Here is a 17,883-nt window from a genome sequence, read left to right on the forward strand (position 1 = left end):
GAGTCTTTAGAAAGTTATTCTCAAAACTTTTCTTAATATTTTCAGGTCAAGTATAATATACGTAAATATCTAGACAAGATTCAATTTAAATCAAATAGCCTAGAATAAGTTTGGCACTTGCCTAATTCTGATGTCACTTGTTTGAGAAAAAAAAGTGGCTTAAGGAAGTCTGAAGTAAATTTAAATGCTAATGGTAATAAAATACACTGTGGGATTTGAATTTTAACAAGGTGTGTTGGGGCGGGGGGGGGGGGGCGGGGAACATGATCCACACCTGTTTGTGATCAGGGATTACTTCTGGCTCTGTGCTCAGGGATCACACCCGATGGTGTTGTTCAGAGAGTCATATTTGGCACCAGGGGGTTGAACCCAGGTCTCTGTATGCAGGGCTCGTGCCTTAACACTCTGTGTACTCTCTTGTGCTCTCTCTCTCTCTCTCTCTCTCCCTCTCTCTCTCTTTCTCATTCTCTTTCTGCCCCAACACAAGTGTTAACCAGAGGAACAAGAGTTCTGAAAGCATTTTCCCAAAATTGACTTTTGCACTAGGCAGTTATATATGCTTAGCATAGGTATGACTGGTATTGGGAAATGTACATAGTTAAATACGCTTTTCAAATCTGAAAAAAAATTGGGACTACTTTTCCCATTAGAATTGCACTCACCTAACATTGGCGTGAAGTAGACATCAAAAACAGTGCTCAGATTGCTTGTGTGGGAGGAAGTGGGATGATTTATTTTTCCATGTGGGCTAAAGTGCAGCTCCAGTTCACTCACAGAAAGAACATAACTGACTCGGAAAAATAGAACAAATGCCAACAATTCCCAGAGCATGCAAGATCTTGTAGCAAACTTGAACATATGATTCTCTTTGCCCTGTTTCCTTTCCATCCCATTTTTATTCTGTAAGAGAGAAAATAAATTTGTCTTCTTATGGGAAGATTTTCAAGTATTGCTTTTTAAAGAGCAATTAAATGTGAATTGTGGGCAGTAGTTGCAAAAAGTGCTTCATTTCTAAAGCTATAGAGATAAAGGTTAAATTAAGCCCACTAGAGTTCTCTGAGAAGCAATTTGAATAAAAGGATGCTGTGCAAATTATAGTTGTGAGGGACTTTGTGTACACTCGACACTGAACTCTGTAGTTTAGCAAGCATGCTGAACACATTTCAGGGCTATTTTTGACATTGCAATAATAAAAAATAAGAGAAGATAACAAAATGTCAGCCATAATAGGCCAGAAATCAGAAGAACTATAAATAATTGGCAAGTTCACATGTCTTGTTGACATGCTATATAAAAATATGAATCGATAATTCTCAGGTGTTTTTAAAATGGGTCAAACCCAGGTCTTTGCTCTATTTTCTGATATTAGTCTGTTCTTAGGCTGTACTCTGTCCCAGGAGGCCATGTAGGTGGATTTCCATGTTGATGGCTTTCTAGGAGGAGCTCTAGCAGCTAGAGATCAGTGTTGCTCTGCTAGGATTCTGAAAGTCACAGACTGATGCAACCTGGGAAGGGTTGAATTTCTCCCCTGAGCATCCCTTTACTTCTGCACCCACTTCACATTCCAATGAAGTAAAAGGTCTTCCTTTAGTCCTACAGGCTCTAAGAGAGTAGTCTGTAGGTTGGACTACCCTGGTGCCAATCCTACAAAGATTTCGTACATTTTCTTCATAAGTAAGCCCTTCAATTTACCACAGCATGAAGTGTGAACAGCACACCCTGGCATATAGTTTATGAGTAGGTATGAATAATTAAACTGCAAATATAAAAAAGAATGAATGATCTTAAATATAGAGATGCATCGCAAGAAAAGAAAATAATGACGGCGAGGGGCATAATCAAATAAAATGCAACTGGAAAAAAATTTATTAAAACTCTCCTTCTCTTCCATTCTAAAGCCAAAATTCTCTCCTCTACAAACATCAACAGCACATACTCTGTTAACTGCATGATCACAGAACACATGGCAAACCTTTCTATGGGTCCTCATTCCACCACTTGCTACTTTGATTGATTGTTTATATATTTACGTGTTGTTTATTTTTTATACAGTACAGAAATATATTTTGTAGTTAAACATTTGCATTACTCCAGAATACATAGACTAGAACATGTTGTTCCTTCTGACTCATTGTTTGGAGTGTGAGGCTTCTAGGGAGGCTTTCCATGTCGTTAGTCCTGTCCCTGACTGTATTGTAGGGTTCTATGATTTCTTACTAGCACAGGTTCCTTTGTTTGTTTTTGTGTGGGTTAGCTGATGGGAGTGAGGAATAGGTTATTGTTAGTATAATGGTGTTGGGGATAGCTAAGCCACTCTAGAATGTGTGAGTACACTGCAAGGGTTCCAGTTGTGCTCCCTGTGAAGGAAGGTAAGAAAAATCACAGCCGAACAGTTCTGGAAGATGGAGCTGCTTACCTGGAAAAGCAAATTCCCTCAGATTTATTTAACTTTTTGAAGAAGTGACATACTTTTTACAAAATGATGTTACTGTTTTATATAACCTGCCACCAATGTATGAAGATTAAAATGTTTCCATATTCTCATCAATGTAGTTCTTATTAAAAATAGGTCTGGTGAAAATAGAGTTGATATCATTTTTATTTTGATTAGTATTTAGGCTGGAGCGATAGCACAATAGGTAGGATGTTTGATTTACACACTGCTGACTGGGTCTACCCGGGTTTGATTCCTCCGCCCCTCTTGGAGAGTCCAGCAAGCTACTGAGAGTATCTGCTCTCACAGCAAAGCCTGGCAAGCTACCCGTGACATATTCAATATGCCAAACACAGTAACAACAAATCTCACAATGGAGACGTTACTGGGCCTGCTCCAGCAATTGATGAACAATGGGAGGACCGTGCTACAGTGCTATAGTATTTATCTAATGATTTATGAAGCAGAATATCTTTTCATTAGCTTATTGGTCATTACAGTCATTACAGACAGAGTCTCCTACCCTATGCCTGACTGTCTCCACCAGGGCCCAACAGCTGAAGACCATCGAGGCCCAGCCAAGGCCATGCTGGGAGCACTCTCCACACACTTGGATGAGCCTCACGCATAAAAGAACTGACAGAGGAACCCAGGTGTGTGGGACCCGGGGCTGAGATCTCCAAGCCTGCACAGTTTGGGACTGGACCTGCCAGTAACTAGACAGTTACACCCACCAACTGCCGTGTAACTCCAACAACGGCCAGGATCCAGAGATCATCACACTCAGCTCCTGGAAGCTGACATCTTATCATCTCATTCCTAATTTGGTCAAACTGGCAGGCTACCAAATGTAACATGCCCACACGGCAGAGTCTGGCAAACTCCCCGTGGTATACCCAATATGCCAAATACCAGTAACAATGATGGGTCTCATTCTCCTAACCCTGAAAAAGCCTTGAATATGGCACTTAAAAAAAAAAATCTCAGGGCTAGGACGAAGAAGACGTTACTGGCACCTGCTCGAGGCAATCGACGAACAACAGGGTGGTCGTGATCGTGATTTATGACTGAGTAAGTTCTAAGATGATTCAAATGGCAAGGTCATCCTGAACTCAAACAGCATCTAGAGATGCACAACTACACTAATTTTTTTTCTCTTTTTGGGTCACACCTGGGTTATGCTCAGGGGTTATTCCTGCTTATATACCAGGAATTACACCTGGTAGTGCTCGGGGACCATATGGGATGCTGGGAATCGAACCCAGGTCAGGGTGTGCAAGGCAAACACCCTACCTGCTGTGCTATTGCTCCAGCCCCACACCAAAATTATTGAAAACAGCAAATAATAGTCTATTGGATAAAAGGAGAAAGGCACTTATATAGACAGTGTCAAGCAATCATTTCATTCAGAATGAAACTATAGATAATAACATACTGTTTGATTTTGTTTGGGGGGAGGAGGCACACCTGACAGTGCTCAAGGTTTATTTCTGACTATTCTCAGTGATCTGATGGTGCTCAGGAAACCATATGGGGTGTAAGGTATTGAACCCAGGTCAACTGCATGCAATGCAAACACCCTACTCACTATACTATTGCTCCAGTTTCCCCAAATAATACATTTTTGAAATGTTAGAAATATATACCCAAATTAGAGGTGACTATCAGAAAAACAAATTAGAAGTTAGTTTTATAAGTTTAAGAGAAAAGTATGACTGATAGGGGGTAAAAAAACCCAAATTAGTAGATTCATAAAATGTGAGAACAGGGAGTATGGTACCACCAGCAGGTCAATCTGTACCTGTGAGGCGAATGCATCAGCAGCCTGATGGTGCCTTCAGACTTCCAAATACCCCAAAATTGCTGCTGTGCCATTGAGCAGACTCCAATAACTTGGGGCAAAGTTTACCAAGAAAGTAAACAGCAAAAAGTTAGGTATGTGGGAGACACACCCACAAACCACCTCTGGCTTAGCTATATAATTGGAGACATGGCCTCTCTGGTTTCTGATCAAACTGCTTAATGGCCGTGATCTCAGAGACTCAGAAACAAATCTTGAAATACAATGGCTTTTGGCAGAAATACATCTGGTCCCTGCAGTGGGTTATCAGCACCGGGCCACCCCGGGTGGGAATAGGTTTTGTGCCTTGGCCTGTTCCCCATGGTGACCTGTTGGCCACCATCTTCCAGAGGTCACTGGACAGTCAGGTTTGGGCCCTCAGTGATGAGACATGTGGGGCCTTACGGCATAGGGGTGTAGCCGGCCCTTTCCTCTCCAGCCCAATGACATCCCGTGTCACCGCCCATGAATGTCCTCTCTGGTTCCTGATCAAGCTGCTTAAAGGCCATGATCCCAGAGACTCAGAAACAAATCTCGAAACCCAGAGGCTTTTGGCAAAAATGCATCCAGACCCCACAGTAGGTTACTGTCGCCAGGTACCCCAGGGGGAAAGGGTGCTGTCCCTCTGCTTGCTCCCCCCTGGCAGCTTGGTGTCCTCCAGAGGACATTGGACAGTCAGGTTTGGGCCCTCAATGATGAGACACGTGGAGCCCCGCGGGATGGGGGTAGAGCTGATTCTTTCCTTGCCCTTCCAATGAGACCCCGAGTCACCACCCACAAACAGCCTCTCTATCTCCTGATGAAGCTGCTAAATGGCCATGATCCCAGAGACTCAGAAACAAATCTCGGAACCCAGCAGGTTTTGGCAGAAATTTCTCCAGATTTAATTGTTAAAATTTTGGAATTTCAAAATAGCACAGCTACTACTTCAGCCGTGCAACATTATGTTATTCATAACCAGCAATAGAAAACAAATTGTCTACTGTTGCTTTTTTGGCAGATCCGAGTGTTGGGGTAAAATCCCAAATAATAATGGTGGGTCACTGTCACTGTCACTGTCCTCCCATTGTTCATCGATTTTGCTCGAGCGGGCCCAGAAACGCCTCCATTTTGAGACTTCTTGTTACTGTGTTTGGCATATCAGGTGTCAAAATATTGAATGTAATCAAAGTAGAGATAGTGTAATGTGGAAATCATCTGCCCTACAGGTAGGGGGAGGGTGTGGGTTGGGGCATACTGGGGTTTTTGGTGGTGGAGAATGGGCACTTGTGAAGGTATGGGTGTTTCATTGCATGACCAAAAATTAAACCTAAAAGCTTTGTAACTGCTGTCACAGTGATTCAATAAACAAAATTATAAAAAATGTAAAAAAAGTAAGGTGGAGTTTATGCCCAATTCAATCAGCCTAATCAGTGGCTGAATAAATAGCAGTACTCCTGTCACTGACACTGTCCTCCTGTTGTTCATCGATTTGCTCAAGCGGGTCCAGTAAAATTGTGAGAATTGTTACTTTGTTTGGCATATAGAATAAGTCACAGGTAGCTTGCCAGGCTTTGCTGTGCAGGTGAGATATTCTCGGTAGCTTGCCAGGCTCTCCGAGAGGGACCGAGGAATGGAACCCGGGTTAGCCCTAGCAGTACTCCTACATTAAAAAAAGAATGTGATAACAAAAATCTCCAGTGTCGGGGCTGGAGCAATAGCACAGCGGGTAGGGCGTTTGTCTTGCATGCGGCTGACCAGGTTCGATTCCCAGCATCCCATATGGTCCCCTGAGTACTGCCAGGAGTGATTCCTGAGTGCAAAGCCAGGAGTAACCCCTGAGCATTGCCGGGTGTGACCCAAAAAGCAAAAAAAAAAAAAAAAAAAAACCAACAGCAACAACAAAAAACTCCAGTGTTTTAATAAATTTTAATAAATGCATTGTAATAAAGACACTGACTAAGAAAATCGTATATTGATATCAGCAAGATGGTGCAGTAGCAACTTCGGTTAAAAAAAAAAACACATTATGGACGAAATTCTTCCTGCTTGAAGTTTAGACCCCTGTCAAGAGATTGCAGAAGCCCAGTAGGGGCAAAGTCATCAAGGATCACTTTGGAGTAGCTGAGAAAGATCATGGCATCTACACCTTAATGTCTTTCCCCTCTAAAAAAATATGGAAAGTTGGGGAAAATTCCAACTATTGGCCTTTCTCTTGAGAACAAAAGAAAAAGTAGAATGTGCTGTATTTTGGAACTTGAAAGTCAGAGGAGGAAATGGTTCCTCTTTGGCTTGACTCACAGCACTGACAAGAACAAAAGTATTCATTTGAATGCCAGACTGGAGGCCACTGGGAACAAAGACCACAGATCTGGTTCTTCTTAATTTCTTCAAGTTACAGGTCGACTGCAGTACCATATATCTACACCAGGTGGAGCAAATGATTAGGATCCTTTACATGTACAGTTGACCCTTGAACAACAGGCATCTGAACTTGGACAACCAGATATATTTGTATTTTCTATCTAGACCTCTCTATTCACAAATTCATCCATTTGGATATGTTGGCTGGTCGGATCCCTGGATTCTGAACATTTAAGTAAGGAGGAACCAACTATAGGTTATGACAGAGTAGGGATAGGTACCCCTGAATCCTCCATTGTTCAAGGGCCAATCACACTAATCAAGATGATACTCATCTCTAGGAGAATTTAGAAATATATCCAGAATCTCTACTAATATTAGTAAAGATGTTCCACTGTATAAATTCAATCTGTAGGAATAGAGATTGGGATATGGGCTGGAGTGATAGCACAGTGGGTAGGGCATTTGCCTTGCACGCGGCCGACCCAGGTTCGATTCCTCCTTCCTTCTCAGAGAGCCTCGCAAGCTACTGAGAGTATCCCACCGCACGGCAGAGCCTGGCAAGCTTCCCGAGGTGTATTGGATATGCCAAAAACAGTAACAAGTCTCACAATGGAGACGTTACTGGTGCCTGCTTGAGCACATCGATGAACAACGGGAGGACAGTGCTACCATGCTGCGGGGATAGGGACAGGAGGTTGCTTTTTCAAAATTTTAAATATTAACAAATGATACCAAGGTTAAAGAAGCAAACAGTTAACAGTGGCCAAATAAAAGGACACAATACATTTCCAAAGATGACTAAGAACTGGAAGTCTATATGTTACCTGACAAAAATCTTAACTCTCTAAATTAGAACCAATGAGTACAAAGAGAACACAGACAACTGATTGCAGTTGGAAAAGGTAACCATGAACAAAATGACAAAAGAACTCAAGAAACAAATACTACAAAAAAGAAACAAAAAAATATTCAGGACTTGAACTTTCATGTTGCCGAATTTCTCTGTTCATTTCGGCAACATGAAAGTATGAAAATATAAATTCTCGGGAAAAGATAAAAATATGAACAAAGATACAATTAGATAATTTTGTAATATTGGCACATAAATGTCTTATTCTACTAATGCTGCTATAGCAAAAATATAATAGGTTGGTTGGCTTATAAATAGCAAAATCGTTACTCACAATTATAGTGACTTAAAGTCTCCATATTAGTTAGAGTGCTAGAATGGTCTAGTTCTGGTAAAATTTTGAGCTGGTCCTTTTTTGTTTTTGCAAGTGCTAATCTTTCATTGTATTGTCTGTCACGTGACAGAATGCAGAAAGAGAGAGAGAGAGAGAGAGAGAGAGAGAGAAAGTAATCTCTCTTGTGATTCATATAAGGTCAGTAATCACATTCTGGTGGGTTATAGCCTAATAACATTGAATTTAATTAATTCAAATTGACTTAATTCCCCTAATAATATGACATTAGGAAATAAATTGACAACATAGAAAATTTGGAGGTACACAAATGTTCACTTGTAACTATAAATAATTCTGGTCTTCAATATAAAAATAAAACATAATGAATAATAATAAATATTTGTTAATTTAGAGGAAAAATGAAATATTCTATTTATAATATATCATTAACAAAATATGTGGTGTGCAAAAATATAAAGGAGTAGTTTTTGTATGTAATAAAGTTATCAGTTTGAAATATACAATTGTGGTGCTATGACCTCACTAGTAAGTGTCAGATATGTCAAGAGGAATAGGAACACTGGTGTTGGAAATAATGTGGGGAACAGAAGTCTAGCTTCACATTACTAGCGGGAATGTCATCTGGTTCAGCCTCCATAGAAAACAGTATGGATTCTTCTCAGAACAATAAGAATTGAGCTTTCATATGCGCCAGCACTTTCATTTCTTGGCGTCTTCCCCAAGAGCTCAAAAACACTATTTTAAAAAATTTACACTTCAATATACATTACAACACTAATACTAGTAAGTTAAATCTAGACTTAGTATTCTAGATAATAGTAATTCTAATTTAGACTTTCTATTCTAGAAACAAGCCAACTGCCTAAGAAAAATAATTGGATACAGAAACACAACAGAATACTACTTGGCTACAAAACAAAGTCTTGCTGTTTGCTGCTACATGAATTGAACTAGGGGTATCATGGTGAGTAAAGTGAGTCAGAGGGAAAGACACAAGACAGAATCATCTCTCTCATCTGTGGAGGCTACAGAAATATAATACTGGGATAAAAGATGGCCAAAGTGGGATATAGAACTAAGTTTGTTGAAGCAGGGATAGGAGTGACGGAGACAGTGATGGAGAGAAGATGACACTTGGTGGGCCTGATGTGACTTTACGTGCCTGAAACAATACTATTAACAGCACTGTAAATCACACTGCCTAAATTTAAAAATTAAAGGAAAAACTTATAAAATGAAATATCTCATTATGAGCTAAAGATATTTTATATAACCTCCATGGTAACCAGAAGAAGAATATATACAGAATACAGACACAAAATATCAGCAATCAATTAATGAAATTTATTACAAAAAATAAATAAAACAAAATCAAAGGCAGTAAGAGAGAAAAATAGTGACAAAATGCAAGGAGTAAAGAATATTAACAAAATGGTACTACCAAGTTTTTTGCCTATCAGAATTATTTTAAATGTAAACTCCCTTGTTGAAACATATAGATTCAATAGCACTGCACCATAGCACTGTCCTCCCATTTTCATCGATTTGCTCAAGTGGGCACCAGTAATGTCTCCGTTGTGAGACTTGTTGTTACTGTTTTTGGCATATCAAATACCTCATGGGTAGCTTGCCTGGAGTTGGCGTGCAGGCAGGATACCCTCGGTAGCTTGCCGGCCTCTCCAAGAAGGGTGGAGGAATCAAACCTGGGTCAGCCATGCGCAAGGCAAATTTCCTACCCGCTGCACTATTAATAAATAGAATTATATCACTATAGACTTTCTATAAGAAACGCATTTCAGATTAAGAAATATAATAGGTTGAAAGTGAAAGGATATAAAAATAAGTTCATGTCTATGATAATTAAAAGGGAGTAAAGACAGCAGTACTAATATAAGAGAGGATAGGCTATATATAATAAGCTGTAAAAAGAGATAAGGATGATATTTTAAAATTATACTTCTATCATTGTACAGTATATTATCCACTGCCCCAGGCAATTTACCAGTGAAGGATAACAATTCACACTCACACACACACAGACACACACACACAGACTTCTTTATATCTGCATATCTAAATCTATTAAACAAACATTGACAGAATTTAAGGGAGAAATAAATAACAGCAATATAAAAGTAGATAATTTCAGTGCTCAGTTACAGTAATGAATAGAACAAGGCACTTGATAAGGAAACAGAGCACTTGAACAACACAATAAACCAACTTGATTTACACACTCTATAAAAAAAAACCAAAGAATATACATTCTTCCTAAGTGCCCGTGAAATCACAGTTGGGACCACAAATCAAATCTTTACAAATTTAAGAATGTTGAATTAATTGCAGCATATGATATAGCTACATGGAACTGGATATTAGTGATTGAAACTAAACATTAATAATGAAAAAAAACTAAAAATCCACAAATGTGTGGAAATTAGCCTACATAATCTTAGTAAGTAGATCAAAGAATAAATAGCAAATGAGGATCATACTATTTTTGTCCTTCATTTGGTCAATGCAATATGTATCCTTGACTGCTTATTTTGATGACAAAATTACCCTTTATTTCTCAAATTAAAACCTAATTTATTTTCATAGCATACAATAATGTGCTTGTTGATTCACTTGTTTTTGATAATATTTAAAATCTCTATTAATAAAGATTTGCCAACACTACATATTCTCCATAATAAAAAAGCAAAACATTTGATAAACTAAAAATAAAAGTAAACTACCCCAACACAAAATGGACTATATATTAGAAATTCACACTGACATAATACTCTGATAGGACTAAATTATCTTTTCCTCTAAAATCAAAAGAAAGACAAGATTCAAGTTCTCACTACTTGCAGTCATCATTGTTAAAATAAAAATGTCGAGGGGCCAGAACAATAGTACAATTGAGGGGAGTGTCTCCCTTGCATGGACCTACCCGAGGTTCCATCCCTGGTATCCCATATGGTCCCCCTAGCACTGCCAGGAGTAATTCCTAAGTGCAGAGCCAGGAGTAATCCCTGAGCATCGCAGGGTGTGACCCAAAAGGCAAAAACAAAAAATAGAAACAAAACAACAACAACAACAAAAAACCAGAAGCCCTTGGGGGAGCCAGAGGGTTGGTTGTTTGGCTTTCACACAGTTGACCCGAGTTTGATCTTTAGTATCTCATATGGTCCCATGAACTCCACTAGGAGTGATCACCAATAATAAGCCCTGAGTACTGTCAGATGCATTCCTACCCCAACAACAACAAAATTAAAAACATCTAGAAGTCAGAATTGACAAGAAAAACACATTTATCTCTATTTAGACATGATAAAATTATTATATGCACACAAAATTTACCTAACTTAGTAAATTTTCAGAGTACAAAACAGCTCATGAAAATCTACTACATTTCCAAAACCTAACATCCAAAAATTATGAAGCTAAGAAAAAAATTTAACTTAAAATATATTATGATTATTGCTGTAAAACTGAAAGTTCTTTGATGTTGTAAAAACTCTAATATGACCATAATATCTAAAATAGTAGCCAGAGAATGTGAGGAAAATAAGAAATAAAAACCAAACAAACTAGAAAGGATACAATTCCCACTATTTGAAGGATATGATAGCATAATCAGAACCTCCCAAATTTTTCACACAAAATGTTAGAAACCATAAGTTCAACAAAGTTACAGGATATAAACTCAACATAGATGTCTGTGGCATTTCTCTTTTCTTCTTTCTTAAAACGTTCACTTAGATAGCATAGTTACAATGGTGTTAACTTTCATGGTTTTGATGTACAACATTAGTGCACCTTCATCGCCATGATACCTAAGACATTCTACCACTGTCCTTATGTCTCCTTGAGTCTGCTCCTGCTCCACCATTCTTTGGTAATTTATTTTTTTCCTTTTTTGTCTTATTGAGTCACTGTGAGAGATATTGTTAAGAAGTTAATCATGATTGGGTTTCAGTCATAGGATTCTCCAATATCCATCCCTTCCCCAGTGTGTATTTTCCATCACCAATGTCCCCAGTTTTTCCTATACCCCCATCCTCATCTCAGTCAGCTTCTGCCTCTATGGCAGGTTCTTCTTCTTCTTCTTCTTCTTCTTCTTCTTCTTCTTCTTCTTCTTCTTCTTCTTCTTCTTCTTCTTCTTCTTCTTCTTCTTCTTCTTCTTCCTCTTCCTCTTCCTCTTCTTCTTCTTCTTCTTCTTCTTCTTCTTCTTCTTCTTCTTCTTCTTCTTCTTCTTCTTCTTCTTCTTCTCTCCCTCCCCCCTTCTGAGCATTTTGGTTTGCAATACAGGTACTTACACGTTATTATATACATCCCTTTACTTACTCTTAGCACTCAGTTCTTATCCAAAGTGATCATTTCCAACTCTCATTGTCATAGTGGTTCCCCCTCTACTTGTGGCAAGTTTCCAAACATTGACCAGTCCTCCTGACCTTATTTCTACTGTCCTTGGATATTAGTCTCGTACTATGTTTTTTATATCCCACAAATGAGTTCAATCATTCCATGTCTGTCCCTCTCCTTCTGACCCATTTCACTCAGCATGATACTCTCCATGTCCATCTATTTATAAGCAAATTTCAGGAGCTCATTTTTCTTAGTGCCTGCATAGTATTCCATTGTGTAGGTATCTATACCATAGATCATTTATGGTAATCTTCATACCCCTCTCCCCACATTGGTTAGTAATCTCGGTTTTAAAAATCAAAGACCAAGGGTCATTTCTAATGGTCTCATTCAATATTGTCAATTACTTTGTTTTGTTTCTCTACAAATCACAGATGAGTGAAATCATCCAGTACTTATTGTTCTTCCTTCGACTCACTTCACTTAACATGATGCCCCCTATACTATCCAGATGCAGTAAATTGCAAGATTTCACATTTTCTTAGAGATGTATAGTATTCCATTGTAGTTATGCACCACAATTTCTTTATCTAATCATCTATTGCTGGACATTTAGAGGTGTTTCAATATCCTGGGTGTTGTACTTAATGTTATAATAAAATAGGTGTGAATAGTTCTTTTTGAATTATTTTTTTTTACTTTTTTGTGTTTTGATTTTTGGTTTTGGGCAACACCCAGATACACTCAGGACTTACTCCAGACTATGTACTCAAGGATCATTCCTGGCAGCTCTTTGGGAACTATATAGGAATCCTGGGATCAAATGTGGATCTCCATTATGCAAGACAAGTGCCTTACCCACTATATTATCTCTCCTTGCCCTGCTTTTTCATTCTTGAGATAGATGCTAAGCAATGGTCATACATGGAAGTTATGCTTGGTTTTTGAGAAGCAATCATAGTTTTCCATGAGGGCAGAACCAGAGTGTCCCCTCCGACATTAAAAGAGAGGTCCTTTCACCACCTTCCTGCTAATAGTGTTGTTTTCAGTTCTTTTGATTTGTACAGTTCTCCCTTTGAGCTTCCTTCCATTTTCCTTTTCACGCTCAGTCACCTTATGAAAAGCCTGCCTGCAGCCCTCGGCAGCACCCACATGCGAGCAAGCACAGACCTATTTCTCAGGGCTCAGTGACCTGTGAGCCAGAATCAATCTAATTTACTGCTGGACCTTCCTTTCTCCATTCCCAGCAATTGGGTGCCTGCCCGTAGGTCCCGCGACTTGTATCTGAGTTGGAAAGAGCAAGCACTTGCTTCTCAGTTCAAGGGGATGAACTGCACTGGGATCTGCCCAGGAACTGGCTGTGCAATCTGTTCAGCCCTGTGACATGTTTGCGACTCTGTGCCTCTCCAGCGTTTCAGGTGAGACCCTTCACGTCCCTGCCAGAAACAGGCGGGATGGGCTAGAGCTGCAAGCTGGGGTCAGTAGATTCTGCAGCTTTCTTGCCCTCACTCTGCTACAGTAGGATGCACAGGTAATGACTGCTTCCCGCTAGACTCCGAGTTCCAGATTCTCACGCATGCATGAACAAGGGCCCAAGACCCGGCCAAGACGTGGCTGCGTCTACGCTGGTCCTGCTAAGTGCCTGTGCTGGGAAATGCTCTGGTCTCCATTTACACCTCTCTCTACCTGGGACCTGTTTTCTCCTGCTTTTTGTCTCTCTCTGCCCTTCTTATCCCCACTGTCTTTTCCTCCCGATGGTTAGCAACTCTTCCCTTTTGCCTGAAATTTCTGTTCCAGTCCTTTCTTCGCTGACCCATGACCTCTGCAACTGATCTGCAGTCTCTTCCGCTTCTGGGGGAAGCCCCTCAGAAATTTTTGTTCTTTTATATTTCACAAATGAGTGCTGTCATTCTGTCTGTCCCTCTCTTTCTGACTCATTTCACTTGGCATGATACTCTCCATGACCATCCACTTATAAGCAAATTTCATGACTTCATCTTTCCTAAGGAATATAAAATAACATAATATGGGAGTAACAACGGAGGACAGTAGAGACAGGGCCAGAAATATTGCTCCATGTTTGGAAGCCTGTCTCATGAGCTGGGGGAGAAGGCAGCTGGGGTTGAGGATCACTAAGTCAGTGATGGTTGGAGATTGACTCGGGAAGGGAGATTTGTGCTAAAAGTAGATAAAGGACCAAACATGATGGTCTCTTGGTATCTGTATTGCAAACCATAATGCCTTGAAGTAGAGAGAGAGTAAGAGGGAAGTTATCTTCAGGTGGTGGAGTAGTATGGGGGGAGGAGGGATACTGGGAACATTGCTGGTAGAAAATGTACACTGCTGGAGGGGTGGATGTTCGGTCACTGTATGACTGAAACTCAAACATGAAAGTTTTGTAAGTGCAGCTCACGATGATTCAGTTATAAAAAATCTGTTCATAAAACTGTTTGTTTCTTTCATGGTCCTAGAGAGATTTTTAATTTTTTTGTTTGTTTGTTTGGGGGCCACACCCAGCAGTGCTCAGAGCTTATTCCTGCCTCTGCACTCAAGGTTCACTTCAGGTAGTGATCGAGGACCTTATGTGGTATCAGGATTGAACTCTGTGGCTGCAAGCGACCTACCTCTGTAATATTGCTCCAGCCCAGTCTTTTAATTTTAATTAGTTCCCTTTTCTGTCACCTTGGACCCACTTCTCATCTGTTTTATTTCTCTCATTAGTAATAAACTGGCAGAGAGGGAAATTAGGAAATAACAGCACCAAAAATAAAATACCTAAGAATAAATTTAACTTAGGAGGGAAAGGATCTCTTCACTCACAAAGTCATAAGGGGCAGGGTATGAGATAGGTCAAAGGGATGGAATAATATACCTGGTGTATGCAAGGCCTCAAATTTGATCCCCATCTCTGCAGGGTCCCTGAGCACTGAGTGGAATCCCGGTGAAGGGTGTCTAGCACAGGCCAGGCACAGAAGGACCAGGTGCCACTGGGAACGGCCTCTGGGCTCTCAAGCACAACTCAGGAGCCACTGCTAAAATACAGGGGGTTTAATGAAGGACATTTAAGAAGTTGTAATGAAAATTTCGTATGTATATGAACATAACTAGGATTTGTATTTTCTGTTTTACTCTGTTCTGTTGCCAGAAGAATGATAAAAATTGAATCAGCATTGAAGGTAACTTCAAAGTCATCTTACTTTACTTCTAAGTCAGTGAAAAAGTATTTACTCACAAGTTCTAGTAATTTTTGTACTTTAATTATACATAAAGTTACTGTAAAATAACGTTCAATATTTACCTATTCAATTCTCTCCATTGGTTCTACTCTTCTGAAATTATACAGAAAAAGTTAATATCATCATCATTATGACAAGTAGGCAACAAATTATAGAGGGATTTATATATGTGTATACATATATATATATATATATATATATATATATATATATATCGAAGAACCTGGCAAGCTACCAAGAGTATCTTACCCACATGGCAGAGCCTGGCAAGCTCTCCGTGGTATATTCTATTGCCAAAAACAGTAACAATAACTGATTTTATTCCCTGACCCTAAAAGAGCCTCCAATCATTGGGAAAGATGAGTAAAGAGAGGCTGCTAAAATCTCAGGGATGGAACTAATGGAGACGTTACTGGTGCCTGATTGAGTAAATTGAAGAATACTGAAACAACAGTGAAATTATGAGAATGTTTCAAGCATTTGAGAGAGCTAACTACATATACACCTCTGCCCCAGCCATCACTTTTCCACTCATTAAGATGGCTTCCTTACATTTTGTCTTACTAGCTAACCTCTCTGTGACTTTCTAGTTTTCCAAGACAGCCTTAATTTCCCTTTTGTGTTTTTAAAATTATCCTGAAGAGGCATTCCTGTGTTATCCCAGTTGACTGCTCTCTGCTTCCATGCTGCAGTGGGGGAAAATCAAATAGGCTGTATTTAGAGCAACATAAACTTAACTAGGAAAGTTAGAGCATTTCCTGATTATAGCATCCATTAGCTTACTTCGGAGTACTCTCTTTTATCATGTGTTTTTCTAAATTTGATGTATAAGAGAAGAATTGTTGTTGGGGCTGGAGTGACAGCACAGCGGGTAGGGCGTTTGCTTTGCACGTGGCCAACCCGGAGTTCGATTCCCAACATCCCATATGGTCCCCTGAGCATCACCAGGAATAATTCCTGAGTGCAGAACCAGGAGTAAACCCTGTGCATCGCCGGGTGTGACCCAAAATGCAAAAAAAAAAAAAAAAAAAAAAAAAAAAAGAGAAGAATTGTTCACTGAATTTCACTTCTCCTTTGATCACTATGGGAACAAATGGCCCAGCAATTCACAGTACAAAATTGAGTATCCATAATTCTCCCGGCACAGGTCAACTGGGATCTGCTCTCTGTTTTTTGAGCCAAATACAAATGCAGACATAATAAACATGTTGAACACATAAATAAAATATACTAGCTTTACTTTTTACACTTCATTGATATGTTAATAATGTCTTAGTTTCCATTGCAAGATTGATGCATTAATAATATTCAGCGATTTCTTATAATTTTTTAAGAAATTTGGTGCACAGCATGATATTCCATTAACTCCCTGAGCATCTGTGACTATAAATCATCACAGAGGTTAGAATGCTCAATTTACAGTTAAAAGCCAATTGTAGAATGATAAAAATTGTGCCATAAATTATTGACATGATGGAAGCAATTAAAGAAAAATATTCAAAGAATAATCATTTTGCTTTGTGGTGGGATAATTATTTTCCTCTAGAAATTTCCTGGTTTTTTTTATATTTTGTATTTGTCACTGTCACTATCACTGTCATGCCGTTGTTCATCGATTTGCTCAAGCGGGCCCAATAACATTGTGAAACTTGTTGCTACTGTGTTTGGCATATCAAATACATCATGGGTAGCTTGCCAAGCTTTGATGTGCGGGAGAGATACTCTCAATAACTTGCCGGGCTCTCCAAGAGGGATGGAGGACTCGAACTCGAGTTGACCGGGTCGGACACGTGCAAGGCAAACACCATACCCACTGTGCTATTGTATTTGTAGTAGGAGCAAATTGAATAGGAGAAAATGAAAGCCACTGGCTAAGATTAATCTAAAACATATACCATCTGATACCACTTACTATTTTACTCACTACAAATACCCTCTAAGTCACATTAAATTACAGATCTGGTCACTAAAAAGCCAGTCTATGTGTTCCAAAGTACTAATAAGATTAGTACTGAATTTGTACTTCAACCAACTCAAACCAAGATGGTCAGAGAAATCTCTTCTAAGAAATAATTGAAATGAACCTTTTCTCAACTATGTTACTTTCTTTGCTTTCTCACTTTTGTTCATCTTTAATTTTCCCTTTTGTCTTACTTTTTAAAATTACATAGAAGTGGCATCTGTGTATTGTCAACTATTCTATGTTTCCATGCTGCAGTGGGGGAAAATTAAATATTTTGTATTTAGAGCAACAAAATTTTAACTAGGAAAGTTAGGGCATTTTATGATTCTAATGTGTCCATTAGCTTATTTTAGCTTACACTAGCATATATACTATGCTTAAATAATTATCAAGAGGTAGAAACTGTCCCAGGAGTCAAGGGGAGACAGCTGAGGGACGAGCCTTGCTCCTGTGTGTTCACATCAGGAGGCTGCCACTGGGAGGTCACCTGCCAGTCAACTGGG

Source organism: Sorex fumeus, unplaced genomic scaffold, assembly GCF_029834395.1.
Source record: "Sorex fumeus unplaced genomic scaffold, SorFum_2.1 ptg000063l, whole genome shotgun sequence".
NCBI classification, from domain to species: Eukaryota; Metazoa; Chordata; class Mammalia; order Eulipotyphla; family Soricidae; genus Sorex; species Sorex fumeus.